Here is a 21,528-nt window from a genome sequence, read left to right as displayed (position 1 = left end):
AATGTTATAGGTAGCAGCTTGTACATACAGTATTAGGTTAGGAGACAGAGATCATATGAAAACATTTCTTTTGCTATACTGACATACCAAGCATTACTTGAACCAAATTCATACAAATTCCACCTATGCAGTGTATGACTGATTCTTTCCCCAGGCTTTGTTTAAATGCTACTTTGGACACAGTGTTGGACTACGACTCAGCAGAGTTGCGTTCAAAGCCCCAACCTGTCATGGAAACTCATTGGGGGATGGCACTGGTAAAATCATTCCTTAAATATCTTACATATATCTCAGAAATCCAGCAAGGGTGTCATAAGTCAAGCTAGAACTTTACAGGTACTTTTCACTGTACCTAATGACCCTCCCATTATAAACAAAAAGAAAGCAGTGGAAGGTAGCAGAGCTGGGAAGTGTTAGTATTTTTAGGTTACAGTTGTTTGAGAATCCATCTATAGCCATGGCTGCTGTAGCCCAAGCCCTGGCAGACAGTAGCCTATACAGTGGGGTCTCTACTTAAGAACATCCCTACTTAAGAACAATCCAACTTAAGAACAGCTCCATTTGCTAAATTTTGCTTCTACTTGAGAACAGAAATCCAAGATAAGAACAGGAAAAAAAAAAACCTTTCCTGCTCTTTTTTTAAACCTTAGGTCATCTTAGGTTAAAAAAAAAATTCTCCCCATAGTGGTAGAGTACGTATTAACCAGCTTTGGTTAATGTACGAACGCACCTCTACATAACAAAAAAACAGCCAGAACAGATTAATTGGTTTTCAGTCCGTTCCTATGGGAAATTTTGCTTCAACTTAAGAACATTTCAACTTAAGAACACCATTCCAAAACGGATTAAGTTCTTAAGTAGAGGTTCCACTGTAGTTTCTATGGACGGAAAAGAGCAGATACGGATTAAATGGTTTTCAATGCATTCCTATGGGAAATGCAGATTCAACATAAGAACTTTTCAACTTGAGAACCACCTTCCAATACGGATTAAGTTCTTAAGTAGAGACCCCACTGTACACAGATCCCTCAGGCTGCCTACCAACTGAGCAGAAAGGGGTACAAAAAGTATTAGAAAGGCAAACTGTCACCTGAAGGGATACGAATAGCTTTGCCTCTTCCCCCCCCCCCCGAGCCTTGTAAAGGAGGGTAGGGAGGAGACAGGGCTCAGAAGTGCTCCAGTTTTACTGCCACGTAAACTCAATTTCAATACCACCTTGAAATATCTTTTAAACTGCCAAAGGGTGTTTAAATTAATGCCCGGAGTGATTAAATTGCTCAAGTAAATTACTTGGAGAGCAAAAGTATCTCCCTTCCCCTAAAACTGTGATTTGGGCAAAACGGGGGAAACAATATTTTTCCCTCATCTGTCAACTGTGACCTTTGTTCTGTTACAAGATTGTGTGTACATTTAAATCAGAAATAAAATGTCTCACTGTGATCCCCTCCTGTGAAGGTTTTAGGGTGGAAATGGACAGCATAGGCTCATATACCAAAACACTTCAACTCTCATAGGCACAAGAGAGCCCCTTTCTGAGCCAGACACACCACAGGTCAACTGCAGATAGCCAGTTCACTGCCTGAGATAAATAGCCACTGTCGTGCTCAATGTTTACACTACAATCTGAACAACAACATCCATGCAGTGTTAGAGACTTTTTTGTATCCTTTTCTGTAAGGAGAAAGAATAACTCTCGCAGAAGATTTTCATTAAAAAAATGTTCACCATTCAAAACTATTTTCATGTGAATTCAGATGCACATGAGAAAAATATAGCTTCATGGTTTTTGTGCCTCATTCAACACACAAAAGTGAACAACGACTCCATTAAAACTATAAAATATCAAGATGAAACCAATATATTTCACCAGATTGGGAAACAGGGTGCAGAGCAATGAATTCTCCCCTTATCAGCATCAGAGTGTCTGGACTCAGGCATCCTGCTTCTACATACACATCTACAGAGATCACTCAGATTCTAGACCCAAAATCCACACCAAAAACCCCACCCTCAAACCAAACGAAAACCAAAACCAAACCAAAGAGCAAGAACTACAGTTAAACACACACTTGCTAGAAAACCACCTTTATTAAACATCCAGGGCTTATCATTAACTATTTAACCTGTTCATCCTGAAGAAAAATTAACTTACCACCTCTTAAACTCTTTATGCTTTTGACAAGGAATACATATCCTGCTTTGCTGAGAATGCAGGTGGTAGGTGTGACAAAGATGAACAGGAAAGAGTTCAGTATGTGCTTACAGGGCATCACCTTCCCTTGTCACCACACACCCTGCTCCTGAAGGACATAGCTAAAAGCATAAACATTCCCACAAAATTCAGTCTCTAGAATTCTATGTATAAATTCACACCTCCTCCCAGCATTTAACTCTTACCTTTAAAGCTCCGCAGCAGAAGATATGTCAGGAAAGGGAGGGAAGCGATCATTTGTGTCACTACACCCTCTAGGAGCTGCAGCTCCTGACTCAGCAGGCAATCATCTGGCTCACAATGCACAAAAACCTGATTTTCCTCGTTCCATGGCTACTAGATACAAACTCAATTACAACTCTTTATTTTTTTTTTTTACAGACAAAAAAGAGACCGGGATCATCACTTCCAGTTTCTAACACTATGAAGAAAGATTTGCCAAATCTACAACTCACTTTTTCAAAACAAAACAAAAAGGCAACACCCACCAACTACAGAGACTTCCCACTTATAAAATTTCATTTGTTCACAGAAGGCTACTACCTCCAGCTCATCAACCTATGATCTGCAGCCCTAACACACACTGATGAAGTAATTGCCGAATTTCCTGGACAGAAAATAAAATATCAGTTTATCTGAATATTAATCCCACAATTCAAGCTCCTTATTATAACAGGTAAGATAAAGTCTTCAAATTGTTGTGTGCTATATGTTATAGGGTCTGCTTGTATCTTATTTAAAAGGTTTCAGGCTTGTTTCAAAGAAACCTTTCAGGCTTGTTTTCAGGATGATAAGAGTTCTAGAATAACTGAAGACCTTGAGGCAAGTCAGGTACAGCACAAAAAAACTCAGCTAATTCAGAAAGGGATAAATGGCAAGAAGCTACCTCCTCAGTACCATACAAAAAGTCCTGGAGGCACCCTCATGACAAGACACTAGAGATGAGCATGACTTATGCTGTGCCTCTTCATACAAAGATCTCAGTGTGGCACCACAGGTGCCTCACATTCCCACCCCCCACTTCCCGGAGTGGGCAGCCATGCAGGAGGTGGGGGGAAGGAACATGCAGCACCTGTGATGCCACACAGAGATCTTTGTACAAAGAGACATGACTTAAGAGGCACACCAGACTCTTCCTTGATGCATCTTCGCATCCGCATACCTGAATTCACTATGGTCATATAGGAGAATGCAAAGGCTGTGAAGCCAGGCTTCACAGCGTGTTGGAGAGTGTTTTAGTCCTCCAACACCAATTCAGAGAGTGTGTTTGAGATGTGCTGTTTCCAAATAAAGTGCAATGGAAGGAAATGATTATCAAGATTTTTAATGCAGCTGGCGCTGGATCCAGAGTGTGGTCTCAAGGAACCGCCGTGCCCAGGATTCCGCCTTCTGCCACCACTTCTGGTTCCGCCGCCGCAGCCCACCATTCCCGCCACCCCAGTTTGGGCACTCGGGGTCAAAAAGGTTTGCTGCCACTGGTATATAGCAACAATCAAACAAGAGGCAAAAACCACACAAACTTGCAAAGCGCTCAAACAAATAGTTTGAAGCAAACAGATACAACTGTTTAAGAGACAGGCAGTTATCTATGTGTGAAGCGGTAATATCAAAAGGAGCACACACAAAAAGAGACAGTTTTGCGTTGACCCTTGGATAAATAACCAGAAATGGCTATTTCTCAGTCAATGGAAGAGAGCTTATATTAATAACCAACATTTCCTGGCAGTATTAATTAACTAACCCAAGCAAGTAAGATGCTGCCTAACAACCATTTTTATTTTCTCTTTTATTGTCAAGGAGCAACATTGAAGACTTGTCCTGAAAAACTGCTTTGGGTTGAACCCATCTAGCAATTGTATTCAGACCTTCAAACCATTTCCCAGACAGCTGGAAAGCACACAGAACTCAGTTTTTCTACTTCACAAACTCTCTCTCACCACAGAATCTTCCATAATTGACCATTTGAATTTAATTCGAATGCTACCACAGAAAATGAAGTCACATGATGATGACAACAATGAAGATGGCGATTGATGCTGAGCCCTCTCACTTATGTTCATGGAATCAGAAAATTATATGACCCCATCTAATGGATGCTCTCAGAATAAAAAAAAAACTACAGACTTCTATTATGCAGAACCTTACTATAACAACATCCTAATAAAGGAATGACAGCATTTTGCAAACAGTCAGACGCCCTTTATACATCACAAGTTTAAGGGCTCCTGGGATTCAGCACTGTGGTTATGACATGCTGGGAGTAGGCAAAAGAATAATACAAACAATGCTTTTTGGGAACTGCAGACTTTTCCACCCTTAGGGGCTATAGAGGGTGCCTCCTGAAGAAGTACAACTCAAAAAAAGCACTGCGGCAGGAAAGGAGACCTAAAACACAGCCTCCAAAGTACTTAGGTCTTGCTCTAGGTAAGGGAAATACAGATGTCTGCAAGTATAGATCTGTGGATGAGAATTCCCAGAATTCTGTCAAGGTAATTCTGGGAGAATGTTGAGAGCTGGAGTCTGAAAAATCCAAATGCACAACCTAATATAAAATCTGGAGTCATGGGTCATTCCTCAACCTCTGTTCTTATTGTGTTTTCCAATTTCTTGGCAGGTCACTCTTGCCCTCACTACTTGGTCATCTCCTATTCCCTGGAATAGAGTTTTCCTCTCTGGCACAATTCAGTTTACAGCTTACAGCCCTCCTGATGAGGTTTCTAAGACTTTCATCAAACATGTTCTTTCAAGTGCCTGTGAAGTGCAATCCTTCTCTTCTTATGACCCCATGAAAATAGTCCAAGCCACATTTCCGCCCCCCAAAATAATCATTCATGCAGAAGTGTTCCCTTCCAGTATTCTTGCATTTCTTCCAGAGGCATGACTTGCAACAGGAAGGAGTGATGAAAAAACAATTGGTCCCCATGGCCCTCCACCTTCTCACACAGAGCCTCACAGTCATTTGCAATTCATTGAAGGCCTTTTCAAAAGGAAAGGTGACACTCATTGAGCCTGAATTACCAGGTCTGCAAAATGCTGCCTCTGTCTCTCTCAACAGGGAGTCATCCATCACCACCACAGGTTTCCTCCTCCAGGAGTAGCAGGGATCCTTCCACCCACAGAACCCTCCATGCCACCCATACTCTCTGAAGCCTGTGACTGCTGCCCTGTTCCAGTAGCCCAGAGTCAGTGTCCAAGGGGAGGGTTTCCTATTGGTTGTGTAGCTCCAAGGACACATCATGCTTCCTGATAGTCCGGCATCTGTGTGTCACATTCCTCCCTTTGCCTGCTTCCTGAACTTGGTGTCCTTCTTCCTCCCTAGTAGCACTCATTGTCTGTTGCTTTTCTATGATGGTTTCATCAGTCCAGAAGCACCCCATCTTCCCTAATGAGTGAAACATAGATAGGAAGTTCTGAAGCTGCTACCATCCAGCAAGGCAGCCAGCTTGCACTTACTGGAGATGTAGTTTTCTACATTCTCAGGCAGAGAGATGAAGATGGCATTAAAACGCAAATCAATGCACTGCCTCCCTAACATCCAAGTCTGTTTGTCCAAAATAAGCAGTGACATTGCACTCCATGTATCTCCTCTCAAACTCTTCTGCCAAATGCCACACAAAATGCTCCTGGTTAGTCCCCTATTCACTCATTCCTGTCCATAAGCACACAGGGCTTGTTGTCAGTACAGCTATAGGCCTGGAGGGTGCTACTTCTGCCCCTACTAAATCACTTACACTCTCAGCAGTAGTTCCTCCCTAAGCATCATGAGCTTCAAGCACAGTATATAGCAGCGATGGTGAACCTATGGCACATGTGCCACAGCTGGCACGCAGAGCCCTTTCTGAGGGCACGCAAGCCATAAGTTGCCGGAGAGCTACTCTCTCCCCATCAGCTAAACCTGCGGAGGTGGCTGCAGCCGCGGTGCTGGCACTTCGACAGGAAGAAGGCCAGGATCTGGAGCAGCTGGCGCTGGATCTGGAGTGGGCTCTCAAGGAACCTCCAAGCTCATGATTCCTCCTTCCGCCACCACTTCTGGTTCCCTCCCCCCCCCCCATGTTTGGGCACTCAGGCTCAAAAAGGTTTGCCGCCACTGGTATATAGCAACAATCATATAAGAGGCAAAAACCACACAAATTTGCAAAGTGCTCAAACAAATAATTTGATGCAAACAGATACTACTTCACTCAACAATTTCTTCCATCTTTGAGCTGTATGATTTGGTCTCACTGACACATGCCTTAGTTATAGCCTACTTGGATTCATGTAACATACTCTATGTAATAGCCTTTGAAGATGGTTTGGAAACCTCAGCTGGTTCAGAATGCAGCAGCTGGACTACGGATTGGGGCCAGTTATAGGGAACATGTCATATGTTACAATAACTGCACTGCCTGTTTCTGGGCCCAATTCAAAGTGCTGGTCATTACCTCTAAAGCCCTACACAGCTTGGGTCCGGGCTACATGAAGGACCATATCTCCTAATATGAGCCCTCTCAGCATTTAAGGTCACTAGAGGAGGCACTCTTTGCCAGCACAGGCACAACTGATGGGGACATGAGAGATGGCCTTCTCTGTGGTGTCTCCTGGGACACCAACCTAGGGGAGCAAAATATATAATCAATGACACTCCCTGCCCAACTATTAAGGAAGGTGAAATATCCTTTTGAGTCATCCCGAGAGCTGCCGTGAAGGCAAATTAGTTCTAGGCCAGACATTGTCTCGGCTAGCTTCCTACCTTGTTTGCTGAGGACTTTATCCAAAGAGTGTCGGTCAGATAGGAAGGGTTCATTAAACTCTAGGTCTGAATCAACTGCTGTCTCAGTTGATCCAGAGCCAACTCTGGCATTAAAGTCTCGACACAAAATTACAGCTGCTTTCGGGTGCAAAAACTCGCAGCGGTTGATCGCTTCTTCCAATTCATATCAGAAAGAGATGAAATTTTCTGTTTTACTGGGTGGACAGTAGGCATTGGTGCATATTAGTGCCTCCAACCCATTTCCCCATGTTCCCCTTATCAATGCTGACAGAATAAAATTACTTTCCAATCAGTAAATGACTTCCAGCTCCGCGTCCAATTTGATGGAGACCAAAATAGCTAAACCTCCTCTAGCTCTCCCTTTCCTGGATGGCTTAAGAGCAGGAAGCAAAAATGGGGTATACCCATGTAACACCAGGGGAAAGGAGTCAATTAGCTATGTTTCCTGCAAACAAAGGATGTGAAACCTTGAAAGAAATTTCCCAAACTCCTTGTCCGCTAACTTATTTTGCGAACCAGCGATGTTCCATGATAAAACTGAAAGTGGGCACTGGGAGCTGGAGCTGTTCTGTGGGTCAGGGCAGTTCTGTCATAAAAGGGTTGGAGCATCGACGGAGGGTGTCGGTTCTGAATGTACTTCAGCCTGAATTGTAATGTTGGGCCGGCGAGTTTCAAGGAGAGTCACAAGCTCCTGCCTTACAACCTCTATCTTTTTAAGTGTCAGTACCTGCTTTTCCCATGGGAGAAAGATGAAGCTGTCCAGGGCCTCTTTTGATAAAGCTTCATCTTTAATATCAAGCTGTAGCTGCAGATCTCTTGGCGATTGATTGATAATAGGGCTAAATCTTGTGGGTGCAGGAACAAGAGGGGTTGTTGCCACTTTAAGTTTAATGGGTGATTTCAATGTATGCCTAGCGGTTGAGTTGTCCTTGGGGTCTTCTGGGTCTAGAAGAATCAGGGCCATTGGATGGCAGTCCATCAACTGTGTAGAGATATTTGCCAGCTTCTGTTGGACCATCTTCCTAGAAGCTTGGAAATGAGTTTCATGGTTGGGTGGGGTAAGAATGAGTGGCATCACAGTGTGGTCACTCAAGAATTCAGCTGATGTTTGTAGAGAGGCCAAGTTGATTTTGGTTTCCTCCCAATTGGTATTGAATTTGGTAAGAGTAGCTAAGACTTCCTTATTGGAGGGTGGGGCTTCAGAATGAGTGAGGGCAATCTCCTGAAAGGTCCCTTTCTTAGGTTTGGGTGCTTGATCCCTTGGTTGCAGAGTTAACAGAGATGCTGGGGACATTAATTTACTTTTCGGGACTTCTGCCTTGGTTTCCCGGCTGTTAGTGCTAGGCTCTCTTTGTGTTGAGTTTCTCTGAAGCAGGGGTGTAAGAGATGTATTTGAGAAGACTCTAATAGGTGTAATCTGAAATTTAGCTAGAAAAGTTTTCATTTTGAATAGCATGAGTGGGATCAGTGTGTGTTCAAAGGAGAGTTGTACCCTCTTTTGACCCTTGGAGTGAGGAAGCCATTTAATGGTTTTTATTTATTTATTTATTTATTTATTTATTTATTTATTTATTTAATTTATATCCCGCCTATCTAGTCGTGGTGGATTTTGTTAGGTCTATTTTGTGTGCATCTGTCATTAGCAGTTGACTTAGGGAAGTTAAAACTGTCTCATGTGAGTCCCATCTCCTCCTGTTGATTGAGATGGGTGCAATTTGCAGCAAGATCTGAGTAGGCTCAAAGATATTCATGCTCCTTGCAGCCTCCCTTATGTACTGAGCAGGTTGGAGTTGGAGGTTTTTTTGCGGCTCAGTACTGTTTTTTTTCTCCATCTGGTTGCCTTGCATGTTCCTCTTTAATTGAGGGTTTCTTAGCGCCTGGGTCAGTGATTCCGTGAGTTTCCCCAAAGCAAATTCAACTGCATTCATTTTGTGACACACCCTTTGTAGATTATTAAATATTGCGTCGACGGTTTGAGCTGTGAGCAAACAATGTTCTGCTAGATGGGTGGGCAAGTGTTTGATAGCAGCATCTGAAACAGCCTTAATAGGAATGTGCAGGGGGGATTCAGCATCTTGTCCCTCAATGATTAAAATGGGGGTCCAGCAACTAAGTTACTCACTGAGCAGTTGGTTGTTAGAAGCTTATCTATTTTCAGTTGCTTCGCTGCTTTGGATGGTAACTTGGGCTTGATCAATGACGCTTGTTTCCCATTCTCCCTAATTACCCTGTGTTTTAGTTCGGTAGGAGTTTGGGAATTTGCTGATTGCAGATTCAAGGCAAATTGCTCCTCTCACTGACAACAATCTCCAATTAAAATATAAAATATTTGAAACAGAATTTAAAAATATATTTAAAAATTTAAAAATATATTTAAAAAATAAAAACTTTAGCATTCAGAAAAAGGCTTATTTTGATGGCGAGCAACTTGACGAAAGTGGTTTGTTAATGGAGTAGGCAGTTAAAATCACAGTAAAACAATGATAAGCAGGTGACAGCAGCTGACTCTTGAATAATAAAAGCTGCAAGCAATAAAAAAACTTATTTCTAAAAGCTTAATAGATAAAAAGTAGATAAAAAAATAAAAACATAAGTAAAAAAACATAGAGGGAGTGGAGCTTGGGGCGTGCCTGCTCTTTGTCCACCCCTTTCGTTCTTGGTGGTCAGTTGAAGTCTTAGTGGTTAGCTGGTCAGAGTCTTATTTAGTGTGTTAGTGATTTGCAGTTGGCCTCTGGTTAATTTTTTAAAATATATTCTTCGACAGGGTTTAAAACTGGTAATGCACAGATGGTTCCTTAAGAGTCTCACATCAGAGTTTCTTGCAGGAATGTTTAATAACAAGGAAAGAAGATAAACATTAACATTCCAGCAGCCGGCACCTTGACTTCTTGGCTCCTTGTCTGGTATTATGCGAGGGGGAGTATATTGGTTATAAAGTGCTGCTCAACTCTCAGACAGAAGGTGTCTGCAGCACAAACTCTTCTCTTCTCTGAGCTTATTATCAGCAAAGAGGCTCTCTCATAAGTAAAAAAATTTCAGAGGATTTACCTTGCATCACCAGCTATAGCCCAAAATTTCTCAGAGCTCTGTCTCAACAACGCCAAACGCTGATGCCCCCCAACCGGAAGTCTATTCGAATCTGTCGTCAAGTCGTCTCCGAATCTTCGTAGCATGCTAGCCTTCTCTGTAGTGACTCCCAGACTATGAAATGCCCTCCCTTGGGAGATCAGGCTTGCCCCCCCCCTTTCATCTGTCCACCAATGGCTGAAGACACATCTCTTAAGCAGGCTTTAACTATTATGGCTGAGTCCCTGAATGCCTTTTTAAAGTTAAGATAGTTTTTAATATTTACTTGCTTTTTATTATTCAATTATATTTTAATTAGTGTATAGTTTAATTGTTTTTAATGTTTAACTGATTGTTTTTAATTCTATTTTTTTCTAATATATTGTGAGCCACCTTGTGTCCTCTAATCAGGAGAAAGGCAGCTTATAAAACAAACAAACAAACAAACCCATATAAAATGCCTATTTATTCGCCATGTTCATGAGCTTGTTGGGCCGTATACCTTGCTAGTTTTAAGAAAGACAAATATCTCTATGTAGAATCTATTGTACCAACTCTTTAAGAGCTCTTTCAGTGAAGTAGAAGGAGGGACAGCTTGCAGCTTCTATGACAGTTAGTAGCCAAAATGCTTAGAGATTTTAGAATTCAGCCTGTTTGCAGCCATCTCTAGGACTCTGCTTCTTGAAAACATATATGGGGTTGCATTTCTAGGGCTGTACTTTTTGTTACATAAACAAATCACAGTAGAAAGTAGCAGAATTCACAAATACTACTTTTTAAAAATGCACTTTCAATACTCAAGAGTTTCTTAACATTTCTGACCCTGAGATGTTCTTCTTTAGCTATTGGTATCTTGCTGATAAGAATACTAAATGCCATACTTTGCTTACACATCCTGTGCACATCATGTTTAGAACCCTGTTTATAGCATTGTGGAACATCAATATGCTTCAAATAAGCTCTGCTAGAGATGCAAAAGTCTGCCTACTGGGGGATTTGGCAGGTTCTCACATTTTTTCCTGCTTCATCTTCACTGTTAAGCATGGTCACACTGATTTGATGCCAGCAAGTACAATGGCTCCTTGTAAGCCTTTAACCAGACAAAATGTACTCTACACTATACACAGACCCAATTATGGCAAGGGAAAGAATCGTCTCCTTGTTATCGTTGCTAGATCAACTGTTTATGTATTGTATGACAGACGGCAAGAATAAGGATGCTGCTGAAAGCTACTCAGTCCATCTCAACTTCACCAAAAGCAAGCAAGCTTCCCATTTCAGCTGGGTATTATCTAGATTTTAGAACACAAGCATCTCTTCTGAGCAGAAAGACTAAACTAAACAACTCTTCCCTGTGTCTGCACTGGCAACGCTCTATGAGAATTTGTGGAAAAAAGGTTCTTAGTGATAAGTTTGGCTCAAAATCAAACCAGCCTCTAGATGATTACTGACTCAAGTAGATACACAATAAACTTCAATGTTCTTTGTACATCCAAAAGCCTTAAACCATCAGTTTCTATGCGACTCATTTTTCCAACACCTATCCAATCAAAACAAGATAATTCAGTCTGCCTGCTAGCTGATGACATTGAGGAAACCTTATTTATTAAAACAAAAAAGAATGGCTATTAATAGATTATTACTGATTTGCTAAAAAATGAATAAATGTTCAATAGATTCTAACCTTTAAAATAAACTGTACCCACCAAGAACAGATTTCATTAAGTTGACAGTACTTCAAATATGCCCTCTTAAGTACTCATAGCAGTGCTTGCATTTCTTCCTATTAATTCACTGAACAGCAAAATGTAAGGAAAAACAGCCTGCCCTAACTTCTAGCTTTCCAGCTTTCCCCCAAAATGCTCTACTCCTCCAATCTCAGCAACACTAACAAAACGTGTATGTGGGGTTTTTTGGGGGGGGGCGGAGAGAGAATCTCTACAATCCTCTACAAGGCGATAACCGCTACAAGCCTAGCCACTCTGGCTGGGGGATTCAGAGAAATAAAGCACAAAAAGTAACTTTTCCAAACCCTGGTGTTCTAACCCCTCCCGCCTCAAAAAAAAAAAAAAAACACCTAATTGCAGCTATTCAGCGTCTTGTCACAATCCCATAAAAGCCTTGGGAAGTAAGCCGAAAGCAATCATGCTTTTTCCTAGGCTGAGGAATGGAGCTAGGATATTTTAAAAGGTGGTTAAGCCCCCATTTCATGACCTAAAGGATAGGAAAGGGACCTATGCTGACCTCTGCAGCATTCCTGCTGACACTGGGAAAGAACACTATAGTGGCTCCAGTCAAGGGGCTTCTGGTTCCTGGTCATTTGGAGGTGCAGTCCCTTATCTGAGATACGCTGCACTGCTACAGTAGCATAGTCCCATCCCTGTTTCAACAGACAGTGGAAAGACTGGACCCAGCCCCATGGTCCAGTTGGTCATGAGTCCAATCCCACATCTGAGTTGGACCTCAGAGCTATGGTTCTACAGTGTTACAGTATAATCTGTAACATACTGTGGATAGAATTAATAACCTTGCCCTATCTATTTTTTCTACTGACATGATTATTAAGAGCTTCTTGCCACTTTAAAAAAAGCAAAGCAGATGGAGATCATCCATCCATCTGATCTGTAGGGGAATGAACAGTAAGCTACCATATTTTTCGCTCCATAAGACGCACCAATTTTTTAGGAGAAGAAAACAGGAAAATATAATATGTTTTCTTCGCTCCATAAGACGCACAGACTTTCCACCCCCCCTGTTTTGTGGGGGGAAAGTGCATCTTATGGTGCAAAAAATACGGTAAGTGTTAACATTAAAATAAATATTAGATTTCAATAGCTGAAAAGCAAAGCATGGGCAATGTGCTATATTTTGCCAAACTATGGGCTCCAAACCCATGATACATTTCATCATGAAAATCAATTCCAGTTGGAGATTAGAGAAAATTACTCAATAAGGAGTTCTGAAGCACTTTAAAAACTAATAGAACATAAATTATTCTCGGTTGTAAAGCAAACCTCTTCAGTTTGTGGATGTGCACAATGTCCTATTGGGAATTTGGCAGAAGGAGCCTCTGGAATGCAAGGTGCCAGTGCTGCAAAAAAGCTTCTCATTTCTTAACAACTGGTGTGCTTTCTAGATGGCCAGGCAAAAAGACTATTTTAGACAAAAAGAGCTGGTCTTCCAGCATTGTTGCTGAGCTCAGTTGTGCTGGCTCCTATATATCAGCTTTACCAAGGATCACCTCATATATTTCTGCCCTCCTCGCCCCCAAATCCTGCTTGAGCAAGAGGCCCACACATCTAACAAAGGGTTCTTAATAGGAATGTGATGCTCCTTCCAGTTCATGTTGTACCGTATGTAGCTCCTACTCCAACTGAAGTAGCAAGAGTTGCTGTCAGGCAAATACTCAAAGCATGGGAACTCTGTACAGTATATAGGCAGACAGCTATCTAACAACCAAGATCACCACCACACTTGCCATATTCAAGGGATAATACAAACTGGCTAATCTAAAGCCCTATTAATGCCCTCCAATCCCAAAGCTTACTGAGATGCAAGTGTAAGTTTCAGTATCTTCTATTCATCCCCTGGACACATGAGTTCTGTAATTCGTAACTGACAAACTCAAACTCAAATGTAGTCTTCTACGAAAGGCCTCTATTTACTCCAGATGTAATTATACTGTATCTTTTATCAAAGCCCAGTTTGAACAGCACCAGCTCAATGCTCTTCACCTCTATGATAAAATTGTCCCTGAGTTCAAATCCCAGTGTGACTGCAGAACAAATCTAGGGTACGTAAATCCACTGCTGCATTGACCAACTGTTCTTGCAAGGTCTGTGTGGCATGCCAATCAGTTCTCACTTCTGTCTTCTCCATAGTAATCATAGTGCAGATCATATAAGAACATAAGAAGAGCCCTGCTGGATCAGTCTAAGGGCCCATCTAGTCTAGCGTCCTGTATCTCACAGTGGACCCACCAGATGCCTCTGGGAGCACACAAGACAACTTAAGATACCTGTCTCCTGATACCCCTCCCCTGCATCTGGCATTTTGAGGTACCTTCCTTTTAAGCCTGGTGATTATACACCCCCATCATGGCTTGTAACCTGAGATGGACTTTTCCTCCAGAAATCTGTCCAATCCCCTTTTAAAGGCATCTAGGCCAGATGCCATCACTACATCCTGTGGCAAGGTGTTCCACAGACTAACAACATGCTGGGTAAAGAAATATTTTCTTTTGTCTGTTCTCAGTCTCCCAACACTCAACTGGAGTGGATGTCCCCTGGTTCTGGTATTGTGTGAGAAGGAAAAGAGCTTCCCTCTATCCACTTTATCTGCCCCCTGCATAATTTTATATGTCTGAATCACATCCCTGAGGAACACCACTCTTCACCTCTCTCTATTGTGAAAATTGCCCATTGACACCTACTCTGTTTCCTGGGTTCTCAACCAATTCTCAGTCCATAACAGGACCTGCCTTCTTATCCCCTGACTGTGGAGTTTTCTCAGCAGCCTTTGGTGAGGGACCACATCAAACGCCTTCTGAAAATCCAGATAGACATCATCCACTGGTTCGCCCACATCCACATGCCTGTTGACCCTTTCAAAGAATTCTAAAAGTTTTTTGAGGCAAGACTTACCCTTACAGAAGCCAAGGCTTGTTCTTCTATATGTTTTAAGATTTTATCTTGGATGAGGCTTTCCACCATCTTCCCTAGAATAGACGTTAGGCTAACTGGCCTGTAGTTTCTCGGGAATATTTTAAATGGACTTGAAGCAAAATTTGATGATGAGCCAGAATTTTCTCTGAGTTGGGTTTTTTCAAATTTGTTCCTATAGCCTCTTGTGATGTCAAACAGAGTTTCTTCAGATCCAAGAACATACTGATGGCCAGAGTTCTGAGTTTGACAATCTCAAGAAACATGTGATCATTCAATGCAATTCTGTTGTTGACAAAAACTAATTCAGATATGAACATTTTACTCTCATATTGTTCATTTGATTCCTTCAATACTAGCACTTCTGGACAAAAAGTGAAGAAGAATAAACATTTTAAATTTTATGTGTTGGTATGAGTCCAGATTTTTAAAAACAGGGTGCTAATTTCAGAAAATAAAGTCATAGTTTTTGTTTAATTGGTCATATTTCAATGGTTTTAAGTTCATAAATGCTTATTATAATATAATATAAATGTATATTTAAATATAATATATATTATACATATAATATAAATGTATATTTTTGACATTTTAGGTCATAGAAATCTTTGCCTTCCATAACCATTTGGCTTCATCCTTTGCTCTTGTCCAACAACGTATGTTTCAAAGAGCACTGCTTTAGAAGTGCAAAACAGCTTAGAATTTGCAATGAGGTTTATAACACATACAGTGGGGTCTTGACTTGAGAACTTAATCCGTATTGGAAGGCGGTTCTCAAGTCAAAAAGTTCTCAGGTCAAATCTGCATTTCCCATAGGAATGCACTGAAAACCATTTGATCCGTATCTGCTCTTTTCCGTCCATAGAAACTAATGGGAAGCTGCTATTCCGCCTTCAACCACTAAAGGGGGATATTTTGTTTCTTTTTTTCTTAGGTCAAGAAAGGTTCAGGGAAGGCAGGGAAAATACAGTCCAGGCAGTACAGTAGCAGGCAGTCTGAAGTCTGTCTCCCAATCCACTCTCTAAACGCTGGGAGGACTGAGGAAGCAGACAGGCACCCTTTTCACTGGCCAACAGTTAACTGAAAGTTCAAACTTTGCACTTTCCCTGCCTCCCACGTGGTTTTTTTCAGTTCTTAACTCAAATCTAAGTATGTAAGTCAAGTCAATATTTTCCTATGAGAGTGGTTCTTAAGTCAAAATGTTCTTAACTCGAGCCGTTCTTAAGTCAAGACCCCACTGTATGTCCAAAAAGCTGATTGACTTCTAATTCATAAACTTGATTTAGAAAAATAAAACAAGTTAGGAACTACTATATATTAAGCTTCTTTTTCATAATGTATTGTCAAGACCAGATTAAGCACTAAAATAAATACACAAATGCTGAAGTAATGCCTTTTCTCTTTCATCTACTCCTCCATTCAAACCACATGGACCCTTTGTTAAGGATGCTAAAATTGTCAAATATTTATTTAAACCCTGAATAAACAAGCTTAGAACAATGGAACTGAGGAGGTTGCCAAGATGTGTGCCCCAAGTGGGCCATCTAACTCTAGGGTGCATGATACAGTTGAGACCCCAATTATTATGGGGGTGGAGGAAAGCAGGGCCCAGGACACAGAGACACAACCAAAGAAGAGATACTACAGGAAGGTGTTGGAGACCAGCAAACCAGTGAAAGAGCCAGGGGGGAAGAAGAGGGACCTCTAGAGGGGAAGGGAGAAAGAGAGTCAGGGTTCAATGCTGGGGGTGTAAAAGGAGCCCAGAAGGAAGTAAAGAGTAATTCACTATGGGAGAATCTGAAGGAGAATCTCTTCGATTGGAAGAAAGGAGAAGCCTGGAGTGATGTGCAGGAGGAACTTGAAGAAGCCTACAACACAGAGAAGGCCCCAGAGCCAATGGAGCAAGTAGGACTAAGTAATCAAGGAAGGCCCTTGGACCAGGGCCCTGGTCCAGTTGAAGCTGCCCTAAGGCAAAAGAGAGAGACACATCGCACCTCCTCTTATACCTCCTCATCACCCAGGCTACTTGTGGGGAAATTTAAATAGAGGCAGGGACAATGCTTCCAACTCAGGTTAGGTACAGGGGGACTGACCCCAATGCAGCTGCAATGCTTGAAGAGGAAGTGGAGAAAACTGTACCAGAGATACAATAGCCGCAGCAGCCTGAGACCTATACCTAGACAGGGGTTTGAGTGAACAGCATCCCCTACCCTCACTGTGGTCATACTGGCCCTCATTTCTCTAGATTTCCCACTTCAGTGCTTTGTGGCACTCAACAGTAAGGGGTTATAGAAATCTCCATATCCCAGAGCTCTCAACTCAGTGTGTGGAGTAGTCCAAGACTTGGATGAGAGTAGTTACATCAGCTGGCCCCTCAGCTGATCTTTTCCCAGAAACATCTGTCTTAGACTTTGTTGAAACATCATATAGGTTATAATAAACCATCCTATGTTGAGTCCTTAAAACTGGGAATGGAGGAGGGACCAACCATCAATCCAGGCTGGGCCAGCGTGGTTCACAGACTCCATTCAGAGTTTGTTTATCATTACATCAGAATTTAGATTGTTGGTTTGTTCCTCTCCTAACAAGCCAGAAATTATAAACCAAGAACAACCCCTGGTTTATTATTCCTGTTTGTTAGGACAGGAACAAGCCAAAAAATCTCAGTTAAGATATAACACTAAACAATAACATCAGAAATTCTGTTGTTTGCTTAGTTGCCCTTGCTATGGCCAAGTACCAACACACTTGCTTATTTCATGATAAACCAGAATTCTCAAATATTTTACCTGACGGTTATGCCTCAGTCTAGCTAAGGATGTTTTAAATAAACAAACAGAGTGACTGTGAATAGTATCGCTACCAATGTATGAATCAGGAAGTCATTGGCCTGAATCTTGTTTCTGCAGTAAATTCATGTGGCCTTAGGCATGACCATCTCTCTCCCACCCCCTATGCAATATGGAAGCAATATTATTCACTTTTGTTACAAGGCTATTGCAAATATTACAGCTAAATAATTATTCTGAACAATACACTTGGTAAGAACACTATCAATAATAATAATTACAAAAAAGAAATTATTATTAATTAAGGAATTTGCAAAATTGTCCATGTGTTCTTTTTTGTAATGTTTTCATAGTTGGGATTTATGGAAATGTTACAGGATAAAAGGAACATAATGTTGCAATGTTCAGACAAGTTTAAGTTGTGCACATTCAGCATGACTCTTGATTTCTCAATATGATTTTTAAGGACATCAGTAAGCTACTGAAAACAACTATTTTATGTACTAAAGCATGTATTCTAGAAGCTTGTGTACAGAAACACAGATGAGTCCAATATATTGAATGGTAACATCTATAATTAGTTTTTTAAAAGCTGCTAAGAATAAGAATTAGCTTGCATTCAGTAAAATAAAATTATTTAAGCCTGAAAACACATAGGATGAAATCTTGTTGTGCAGTTACACAAAGGTGTAAGTTCTAGACATGAATTGCCATACGTTAAGAAATCCCCATAGACATTATTTCTTGCATACTGAGTTATCCAACTTGGTATGCAACAGAAAATGTCTACAGAGATTTCTCAACTTATGACAATTTCCCAAAGTAATGCCATTTGCTGAACTGTCCAATAGCATTTCAGCCACAGACTACAAATGTCAATGAATGCAAGTACAAGTGCAATGAGTTAGGCTCACTGAAAGCAACATACATAATACAGTTCACCCAGTACCTACAACTAGAATGATGACTTTATTTCTGTTTAGAAGCCTGATCATATTGTGGTTGTGCAAAAAAGTGTTCAAATACATTTTTTTTAATATAAAGAGATCATGACCATCATGGATAAAATTTGTCAGGAAAAGGAATTTTTTTGAGGTATTGGTTTAATACATAAGTATCTTTAATAGTATTGGTTTAATACATATGTATCTTTACCTTATCTATCACCTAAGAAATCTGTATGTGGGACAGGAAGCAACAGTTAGAACTGGATATGAAACAAATGATTGGTTCAAAATTGGGAAAGGAGTACGACAAGGCTGTATATTGTCTCCCTACTTACATGCGAAAGGCTGGACTGGAGGAATCCCAAACCGGAATTAAGATTGCCGGAAGAAATATCAACAACCTCAGATGTGCAGATGATACCACTCTGATGGCGGAAAGTGAGGAAGAACTAAAGAACCTTGTAATGAGGATGAAAGAGGAGAGCGCCAAAAACGGTCTGAAGCTGAACATCAAAAAAACCAACATCATGGCCACTGGTCCCATCACCTCTTGGCAAAAAAAGGGGAAGACATGAAGGCAGTGACAGATTTTACTTTCTTGGGCTCTATGATCACTGCAGATGGTGACAGCACCCACAAAATTAAAAGACGCCTGCTTCTTGGGAGGAAAGCAATGACAAACCTAGACAGCATCTTAAAAAACAGAGACATCACATTGCTGACAAAGGTCCGAATAGTCAAAGCTATGGTTTTTCCAGTAGCGATGTATGAAATTGAGAGCTGGACCATAAAGAAGGCTGACCGCCAAAGAATTGATGCTTTTGAATTGTGGTGCTGGAGGAGACTCTTCAGAGTCCCCTGGACTGCAAGGAGAACAAATCTATCCATTTTGAAGGAAATCAACCCCGAGTGCTCACTGGAAGGACAGATCCTGAAGCTGAGGCCCCAATAATCTGCCCATCTCATGAGAAGAGAAGACTCCCTGGAAAAGACCCTGATGTTGGTAAAATGAATTTGACCAAACCCCAGGAGGCAGTGGAAGACAGGAGGGCCTGGCGTGCTCAGGTCCATGGGGTCACGAAGAGTTGGACACGACTTAACAACTAAACAACAACAAAAATATTTAATAAACGTAAGATGTTGAACATGAAGAACTGTAACAGGCCAACCTGCTACACATAATAACAGACACAGATCTCACACCAGAAAAACAATATTCAGAAACCAATGAAAAAACATTTCAACTGTCTATATACTATTTTTGTGGGACTTTAAAATGAGCCCAGAGCTCCCAAACCTGACTGTTCAAACACATTGCTAGCCCACTAGTGGGTATAGCCTCCTTTCTTTTTAAACATAAGAAACTAATAGCACTACAATACATTGTAACATTTTTCATTTTTTAATGTTCTTTTAAAAAAAAAAACCTAGAGGAGATGCAGGTTTAGCTGGATAGGAGAAGGAAGAATCACTCAGGCCTTTCTTCTCTCCCCCCACCTATGCTGTGGATTTGAAGAAAGAAAGAAAAACTTCCCAGAAGAGAGCCAAGAGTGATCACAAAACGTCTGAATGCAAACATTTAGCTGCAAATATTCAGTTTTGTTCATTATATTTTCCTGAATATCATCTCTTCTTTTAGCCCTCATTAAGCATATAATGGATGACAGATTTCATTCAAACGGAACAAATTTGATTTTATGGCTATCAGAATGTTAGGCTTTTTAAGTAATAGAATCTTATTATTTATTTTATAGAAGTGAAGTAATAAATAAATGCCCCATTAGCCACCTTGACTACAGCAGAATAGAGTTGGATTTCTACTCAGAAATAAATGACACAAAGATAAATGCATACTTTCAGTAACAGAAAGTGGCCAGTCTCACCTCAGCTCAACAACATTTCACTAGGATGTCTGGGGTTACTTTTAGTTAGTTACACTTAGCTAATGGTGTAATGAGATTCTTTCCTCATGCTTATTAAGCAATCAACTAATGTTTACTCACCAAGAGGGAGGAAGCCCCCTGCTTAAAACAACATACATAAACACTTCGACAGTCAGTAGCAGAATTATACTTTTTCTTTATCAGATGAAAAACATATATAGCTCCTTTTCCCCCACTCAACTTCACTGCTTTGTTCACTCTATATTCTGAAACAGCCCCTATGTGTTCAAGAGGAAGAGTTACTGGAATTATAGCTTTTATCAGGAAAATCACAGGGAAATAGGGAAGCAGAAAAGAGGCGGCAGTTGGATAGTTCAACTGATCCCGATTTGCTGATCAGGATATTTTATGCTTCTGTTTATATTAAAAATCATCCTTGCTTGAGGTGGAATCATGAAAATTAGGCTCTAAAACGATGTGAAACAAAGCAATATAACATCAGCAAAACACAGTGATAATACAGTTGCCAGGATGGTACTCAAAATCCCTGCAGCCTTTTGATCCCTTTGGGTTGACCTTCATCCTCTCATACTGGAGCTAACCAGAGATTAGCTCTTGCTGCTAATCCGCAGACCAGAAATACCAACTGATACAGTGAACTTCTCAACCCCACACCCTTCCAAGTCTGGCCTTCCAAGGAGGACAGCATATGCTTAACCCAGTTTTCAAATGCCGCCTCCCTCCTCTCACATCACAAATGCACATGGTTCTTATTCTGGTATTTTTAACAGGCTCACACCAGAGAGATCACTTGGTCACCAAGGACAAGGGAATACTTGAAGCTTTTCATGCTATCTACTGCTGAGGAATAAAAATACATAAACTGGCAGTAGCATTTACTGTATAGCTGAAGTCTCCTCTAATGTCAGCTGTGAGTCCGCACCTCACATCTAGATGATGTATAGGCACCAGGGCTGACCCAGCACATTTTGTTGCCTGAGGCAAAGGAGAAGATTGCACCATTTTAGGTACGCAGGCTCGTCATACTAGCAGGTAAATCTTACTTTGAAGTTGCTAATAAGATCCATATTCTCCTCCATACTTAAGGGTAGCAAGCCAGTTTAAAGCGTGCAGAAAACAGCTCGGATATGCAACCACTGGTCCTCCCAGCATAAACTCCTCTGTGCAAATGTGATGAGTGTATACCATTGAGCATA

The 21,528-nt window shown here is 41.1% G+C and overlaps 1 protein-coding gene across 36 annotated transcripts in view; it reads right to left on the bottom strand.

Moving 5' to 3' along the window:
• Positions 1 to 21,528, bottom strand: part of LRRFIP1 (LRR binding FLII interacting protein 1) — a 130,095-nt gene that overhangs the window by 77,992 nt on the left and 30,575 nt on the right. For 2 of the 36 annotated variants that reach the window (XM_078379007.1, XM_078379033.1), the window contains exon 1: positions 2,398 to 2,629. The exons of 31 other annotated variants lie outside the window; for them this stretch is intronic. The gene's annotated coding sequence lies outside the window, so the exon portion shown is untranslated. Of the gene's footprint in view, positions 1 to 2,397; positions 2,666 to 10,013; positions 10,142 to 21,528 lie in introns of those variants that run through there. 3 more of the 36 variants (XM_072977539.2, XM_072977585.2, XM_078379036.1) reach the window with 3 other exon arrangements.

Source organism: Pogona vitticeps, chromosome 1 (assembly GCF_051106095.1).
Source record: "Pogona vitticeps strain Pit_001003342236 chromosome 1, PviZW2.1, whole genome shotgun sequence".
NCBI lineage: Eukaryota > Metazoa > Chordata > Lepidosauria > Squamata > Agamidae > Pogona > Pogona vitticeps.
The sequence above is the reverse complement of the archived record's forward strand: the minus strand, read 5'-3'. Positions and strand labels throughout refer to the sequence as shown.